The 7,637-nt window shown below is 52.6% G+C and overlaps 1 protein-coding gene across 1 annotated transcript in view; it reads left to right on the top strand.

The window, feature by feature from the left end:
• The first annotated feature begins 2,075 nt into the window (after positions 1 to 2,075).
• Positions 2,076 to 7,637, top strand: part of LOC105495598 (bromodomain containing 4) — a 99,707-nt gene continuing 94,145 nt past the window's right edge. The window contains exon 1 of the mRNA XM_071085916.1: positions 2,076 to 2,215. The gene's annotated coding sequence lies outside the window, so the exon portion shown is untranslated. The remainder of the gene's footprint in view (positions 2,216 to 7,637) is intronic.

The raw sequence follows: 7,637 nt of genomic DNA, 5'->3' as shown, positions 1-7,637 counted from the left end.
CCCAGCTTCTTGGGAGGCTGAGGCAGGAGAATGGTGTGAACCCGGGAATCAGAGCTTGCAGTGAGCCGAGACTGTGCCACAGCACTCCAGCCTGTGCGACAGAACAAGACTCCGTATCAAAAAAAAAAAAAAAATATATATATATATATATATATATGTAAAAGTATAAAAGGAAGGAGAACTGGTTATGTTTCCAGGTTTGAAAATTTCACAGTATTATTTTAAGCTGCAAGAGACATATGCCTAACTTCCTCCTTTTAGGAATCTCAAAACTACCCCATGTTTACTAAGCTCTTCCGTGGCCAGGTGGGGTGCTTTGGAAGCCCCCTAAGAGGTCATGTGATGTTTTTTCCTCTCGGACTCACACATGTAGAGTAGGCACATACGTCCTGGAGCTGACGTGGGGTTGAATCTTTTTCTTTTTTCGAGATAGAGTCTTGCTCTGTCACCCAGGCTAGAGTGCAGTGGCACAATTTCGGCTCACTGCAACCTCCGCCTCTCGGGTTGATGTGATTCTCCTGCCTTAGTCTCCCAAGTAGCTGGGATTACAGGCGTGCGCCACCACACCGGGCTTTTTTTTTTTTTTTTTTTGAGACGGAGCCTCGCTACCACACCGGGCTTTTTTTTTTTTTTTTTTGTTGTTGTTGTTGTTGTTGTTGTTGAGACGGAGCCTCGCTCTGTCGCCCAGGCTGGAGTGCAGGGGCCTGATCTCGGCTCACTGCAAGCTCCGCCTCCCAGGTTTACGCCATTCTCCTGCCTCGGCCTCCCAAGAAGCTGGGACTACAGGCGCCCACCACCACGCCCGGCTAATTTTTTCTATTTTTAGTAGAGACGGGGTTTCACCGTGTTAGCCAGGATGGTCTGGATCTCCTGACCTCGTGATCTGCCTGCCTCGGCCTCCCAAAGTGCTGGGATTATAGGAGTGACCCATCACGCCCGGCCCACATGGGGCTAATTTTTGTATTTTTAGTAGAGGCGAGGTTTCACTGTGTTGGCTAGGATTATCTTGAACCCCTGGCCTCAAGCCAGCCGCCTGCCTCTGCCTCAAACAGTGCTGGGATTACAGGCGTGAGCCACCGCGCCGGGTCTGACTTGGGGTTGAGTCTTAAGGATGGGTAGGAGCTGGGCGCAGTGGCTCACGCCTGTAATACTAGCACTTTGGGAGGCCGAGGCAGGAGGATCACTTCAGTCCAGGAGACAGAGACCAGCCTGGCCAACATCGTGAGATCCCATCTCTACAAAAAATAGTTAACTGGGTGTGGTGGTGCACACCTGTAGTCCCAGCTACCTGGGAGGCTGAAGCAGGAGGATCGCTTGAGGCCAGCAGTGAGCTATGATTGCACCACTGCACTCTAGCCTGGGGGACAGAGCAAGACTATGTCTTTTTTTTTTTTTTTTTAAAGGTGCGTTGGAAGAAGGTCAGCAGGGGGATGTAAGAGGAGAAATTAAAAAAAAAAAAAAAAAAAAAAGGTGGGTTGGAGGAAGGTCAGCAGGGGGACATAAGAGGAGAAAGGTGCTACCTCCCTGGCCAGGGGCAGCCAAGGAGGATCCGCCTCGGCCTTGCTCGCAGCCTCCTCACCTCCTTTCCTCCACTTCACCCCAGCCCCAGCGCCCCCATTGCAGCTCTCTCGCCTCAGCCTCCTCACCTGGGGTCCTCCCTTAGGGCTCTCTCCTCGTCTCCTCCATCAGTCTTTTTGGGGTCCCTCCTCACTATCCTCCTTCCCTATTTTGGATGTCTCTCTCAGCCTTCAGATCTTTCCCCGCAGGCCCAGCCTGCAGTCCGCGCGTTTCCCCCAGCCCGCTCCGTCGCTCTGTAGGGTCTCCTCCCTCAGTCCGCGGCGTCCCCCACTCACCTTGCAGCCACTGTCTCTCCAGAGCTCGTTCTCGCCGGGCGCGGGGGCAGGGCGCGCACATCGGGCGGCGGCGGTGCGGGGCCGCGCGCGCAGCGTGCGCGGTGACGTCAGTGCGCTGGCGGCGGCGGCGGCGGCGGCGGCGGCGGCGGCTGGGCTGTTTGTTCTGCTCTCCCGCAGCCGAGGAGCCGAAGCAGTGGCGGCGGCAGCGGCGGCGGCGGCTGCCGGCGGTGCCCGCGGGCGAGCGCGGCCTGTGACCTCGGCGGAGCGGCGGGCGGGCCCCGGCGCCGCGCAGGCAGCTCGGGGAGGGGGCGGCGGCAGCGGGCGGACGGCCGGCGGGGGCGGCGTGCGGCCTAGCGTCTCAGGTGAGGACCGGTGCCCTTCGGAGTGGCGGACGGCGCGGGGCAGCCGGCGGGGGCTCGCGGCGCGGCCCGCGTAACCTGCATTGCGTAATGGGGCCGGTGCGCCGCCACCTACGCCATTCGCGCGGCGCGGGGGCGGGGAGGCCGGGGCTACGCGGGCTCGGGCCTGCGGGCCTCCCGCGCCGCTCGCGCCAGGCCGGGGCTGGCTGCGCCGTTGGTGTCGGGGCGGCGGGGTCGCTTGCGGCTGCCCTGCCGTTGGTGCCGTCGGATCCGGGCTCGGGCTGGCCGGCGGGGCGCGGGCGGGGGGCGCGGGCGCCGCGGCGGGGCGGGCGGCCGGGGGCGGGCGGGGGGCGGGCCGAGGCGCCCGGCACTTCCTGCCGCCGCCATTTTGTCAAGTGAGGAGGAGGAGGAGGAGGAGGAAGCGGCCGCCGCGGGGTCCGCGGCGCGCCCGGCCCGGGTAAGTCCAGGCCTGGCGCGGGGACCGCGAGCTCCGCCGTCCCGGTCTGCGGTCCTCTGGGCGGGCTCGGCCCCGGCGCTCACGTGGGCCTGGCCCGGCGCGCTCTTCCTCTGGCACCCAGGTCCTTCTGCCTGGGTCGGGGCAGCGCGCCCCCGCCCCCATCTCCTCACCTTCCTGGCGATCCCCGGAGCCCTGCGGAGAAAGGGGCAAGTTCCCTCCGGAGGGAGGTGGCTGCCGCTGCACGCAGGTCTGAGGACAGGCCTCCGAGGGCGGTAGCGGTGCCTTGGGGGCGAGCTTGGCCCGCTTGACGCACCCACTCCCAGCCTGGCAGCCCCTTGCTGGGCGCTTTGTTTTCGCCGGCGCTTACAACGGCCTGTTTTATTTGCAGTGTTGTGTGTGTGTGTGTGTGGTGGTGGTGGTGGTGGTGGTGATTGTGGTGGTTTGGGGTGGGGACGTGGGGGAGTTGTGATTCAGCGAAATAAAATGATCCCCCTCTTCCCAAACGGAAATAGCATGGCTTCACCCGGCTGAGATGCCCCCAAGGCTTGGCCTTCCTTGAAGATGGGAAACCCCACGCTGGTGTAGTGGACGGTGTACATACTTTGGTTCAGGCCGGTGCATGAGTCATGTGCTTCTGCTGGGTGGCTGACCTCTCTTTTACTCGAGACTACGCTTTGGTTTTTAAGATTTTTATTTGCTTGTTTACTTGTTTACTTTTTGTGCAGTCTGGTGGGGTGTCTGGTCTTGGTTATTGGGCTCATTTCTCTGCGTATGTGTTGGATGCTAGTGACCCCTTGGAATGTATGCTTCGCGAGAATTGGAATGTCTGCTTACCTTCGACAGGGCTCTACCAGTCTGTGGTCCCAAAAACCAAGTCGCAGTTTATCTCTAAAGCAGTGGCTCTTTGGGGCTGTAACAATGGTCGGGAGTTTTTTATGAATGGAGCTGTCAAGTTCCCTACAAATTCCTTGAAATTTGTAGTCGTTTGGAAGTTGTAAAGAAAGCGATACTCAAAAGGATTTATGAATGTGTTTTTAATTTCAAGAAAGATCTTGATGGCACAATCTGTTTTATGACCTTGCCTATGTATATATATATATGTATTTTTTTTTGAGATGAGTCTCGCTCTGTCGCCCAGGCTGTAGTGCAGTGGCGCGATTTCGGCTCACTGCAACTTCCCCTCCGGGGTTCAAGCGATTCTCCTGTCTCAGCCTCCCAAGTAGCTGGGACTACAGGGCCCGCCACCACGCCCAGCTAATTTTTGTATTTTTAGTAGAGATGGCAGTTTCACCATGTTGGCCAGGCTGGTGTCAAACTCCTGACCTCAGGTATTCCGTCCTCCTCGGCTTCCCAAAGTGTTGGGATTACAGGCGTGAGCCACCGTTTCCGGCCGTCAGTAGTTTTATAAAACATTTATTTCGGTTTAATTTGGGTGGGGATTATCTTTTCACTTGTAGATAACCAACCGCTTCCCCCCAAAAACTTCAACCAGGGAAAGATAAACCACTCAGGGTCTCGATTGATCAGGGTCTCGATTGATCAAATGGAGAAGGCAAAGCCTAACCTGAAAAAAATGTATTGCTGCTCTGTTATCCACCATAGGAATAACTTTGATAGGAACCACAGTATCTTAAAGGCTCAGACTGGAGTAAGCTGGTCTCAGAATGGCTTTAGTTGGTCTTAACTGGAAGGAGTCGAGCCCACCTCAGTGTATCTTGCTAGCAGTCAGCCCAGTGGAATTGCTGAAGATAAGGAACTTTGTGCCTACAGATGAAAGATAAGAAGGTAGCTGCTGCGTTTTAAGGATTGTTTGGCTGTTCTGGGGTGCTATATGCGTAGCTTCACTAGTCTGGAGGACAGCGAGGGAACATTTTTAGCTAAGAATAACAAGAGAATCATTGGCCACTTAGTAAAATTTCCACTAAATTATTGAATTGTTTAAAGGAATTTAGACTTTGTTTCCAGAAGTTGCATTTTTGAGCCAGTTGTTGTGATCTTTGTACTAAATTGCATTTTTGCTTTAGGAGGTGGGGGTAACAATATTTTCTTGTTTCACAATTCAGGTTATTGAATCACTTGAGATTTACAGATTTGAGATGTTGGATTTTGTTTTGTTTTTAATTAATTTTTTTGAGATAGTCTAGCTGTCTGTCGCCAGGCTAGAGTGCAGTGGCGTGATCTCGGCTCACTGCAACCTCCACCTCCCGGGTTCAAGCAACTCTCCTGCCTCAGCCTCCCAAGTAACTGGGATTACAGGCACGCGCCGCCACACCCAGCTAATTTTTGTATTTTTAGTAGAGACGGGATTTCACCATGTTGGCCAGTATGGTCTCCATCTCCTCACCTCTCAATCCACCCGCCTCGGCCTCCCAAAGTACTGGGATTACAGGCCGGAGCCACCGCGCCCTGCCTGTTTTGTTTTTAAAGCAAAAAACCATTTGGCACCTCAGTGATTTGAAGACCCTGGGCTGTTAAATCTGATTCTGAAAACTTACCGTGTAGTCCGTCGTATTTTGTGAATGTAAAATATTTTGGTTTCTGATTTTGAATAAACTGGTAGAGTAGACCATGTTTGTCTTTATGTCCCTGGCGAATCTGTAAAAAGGAAAGATAAGCTTGCCATTGGAGACGGCTCTAATGTTTCATAAATCTTTGTGATTTTTGGTGTCTAGAAAAAAGTGTATATTTGCAAGGTGAGAATTGTGAGGAATTCCTTGCTGGTGCTGACATTTAATACGTAAGAGATTAGTTTGGAAAGATAAAATTTGTTAACTTAAAAAAAAAAAAAAAAAGCAGAACGGGCTGGGCATGCTGGCTCACGCCTGCAATCCCAGCACTTTGCGAGGCCGAGGTGGGCTGATCACCTGAGGTTGAGAGTTCAAGACCAGCCTGATGAACATGGAGAAACCTCGTCTCTATTAAAAATACAAAATTAGCCGGGCGTGGTGGCGCATGCCTGTAATCCCAGCTACTTGGGAGGCTGAGGCAGGAGCATCGCTTGAACCCGGGAGGCGTAGGTTGCAGTGAGCCAAGATGACGCCATTGCACTCCAGCCTGGTCAACAAGAGCGGAACACCATCTCAAAACAAACAAAAGACAAAACCAGAATGTAAGTTGGATGAGGGCAGGGTTTTGTTTGTTTGACTTTGCCTATTTTATTATGTTGTATCTTGTGGCTAGAAGAGCTCCTTAAATAGTCTCAATGAATAAACTGGAGAAATAATTGAGCAAGAATCTTGCATGCTATAATGCCAAATGCAAATAATTCTGCTTTAAAAATGTTGTTAGCGGCCGGGCGCTGTGGCTCACGCCTGTAATCCCAGCACTTTGGGAGGCCGAGGCGGGCGGATCACAAGGTTAGGAGATCGAGACCATCCTGGCGAACATGATGAAACCCCGTCTCTACTAAAAATACAAAAAAATTAGCCGGGCGAGGTGGCGGGCACCTGTAGTCCCAGCTACTCAGGAGGCTGAGGCAGGAGAATGGCGTGAACCCGGGAGGCGGAGCTTGCAGTGAGCGGAGATGGCGCCACTGCACTCCAGCCTGGGCAACAGAGCGAGACTCCGTCTCAAAAAAAAAAAAAAAATGTTGTTAGCCGTGGACATAATTGTTCAGTAGTGACTTACAAGGAATGTGAGTTTTAACTCAGATAACGCCAAGGTCCCTCGGAGTTGCAGTAAACTTACTGTTAGTCCGAGCAGCCTGGCGTGCAGTGTGTTTCCATGCACTACTGGACATTTCCCACTTAACAGTTTGAAGTGCGGTGAGTGGCTTTGCGCTGTGGTTCAACCCTGACCTGCAAAAAGTATTTTTAAGAGGCAGGAAGGCCGGGCGCGGTGGCTCAAGCCTGTAATCCCAGCACTTTGGGAGGCCGAGACGGGCGGATCACGAGGTCAGGAGATCAAGACCATCCTGGCTAATATGGTGAAACCCCGTCTCTACTAAAAATACAAAAAACTAGCCGGGCGAGGTGGTGGGCGCCTGTAGTCCCAGCTACTCGGGAGGCTGAGGCAGGAGAATGGCGTAAACCCAGGAGGCGGAGCTTGCAGTGAGCTGAGATCCGGCCACTGCACTCCAGCCTGGGCGACAAAGCGAGACTCCGTCTCAAAAAAAAAAAAAAAAAAAAAAGAGGCAGGAGTAGTGGGTAATAAACACACATGGGTAGCATTTCTTAATGTGAATCTCATGTTGTCAGTGAAAACCTGATCCTTTTTTTTTAAACATTGAACACATTTTTAAATATTTTGATTTTTGTGTGTGCATGATTGACCAATCCGTCTCTACAATTGGTCCCTGAGCCCTTACTATGTACAAGGAAAGACTGAAAGTTGTTTGTATAATGACTTTAATATGCATAGTCTTTATTATTAGCGTGTTCATCCTCCACGTTTATTGAACATCAATTATGTATAATTTGAGCATAATAATATTGTAAAATCCTACCAAACTTTTTTTTTTTTTTTTTTTTTTTTTTTGAGACGGAGTCTCGCTCTGTCGCCCAGGCTGGAGTGCAGTGGCGCGATCTTGGCTCACTGCAAGCTCCGCCTCCCGGGTTCACGCCATTCTCCTGCCTCAGCCTCCCGAGTAGCTGGGACTACAGGCGCCGCCACCACGCCCGGCTAGTTTTTTGTATTTTTTAGTAGAGACGGGGTTTCACCGTGTTAGCCAGGATGGTCTCGATCTCCTGACCTCGTGATCCGCCGGTCTCGGCCTCCCAAAGTGCTGGGATTACAGGCTTGAGCCACCGCGCCCGGCCCCAAACATTTTTTTAAAAAATAATAGTTTTGAGATAAATGTTGTTATACATGATACAATCATGGGTTTTTAAATGTATTTACGGAGATTTGCAGCCATCACTGCAACGAATTTTAGGACATTTCCATTCCCCCAAAAGAAATCCATTACCTATCATTCTCCATCCTCCTGCCCACCCCCCACCACTTTTTCCCCTGGAAACCACTCATCTA

The sequence above is a fragment of the Macaca nemestrina genome, chromosome 20 (genome assembly GCF_043159975.1).
Source record: "Macaca nemestrina isolate mMacNem1 chromosome 20, mMacNem.hap1, whole genome shotgun sequence".
Lineage (NCBI taxonomy): Eukaryota > Metazoa > Chordata > Mammalia > Primates > Cercopithecidae > Macaca > Macaca nemestrina.
The sequence above is the reverse complement of the archived record's forward strand: the minus strand, read 5'-3'. Positions and strand labels throughout refer to the sequence as shown.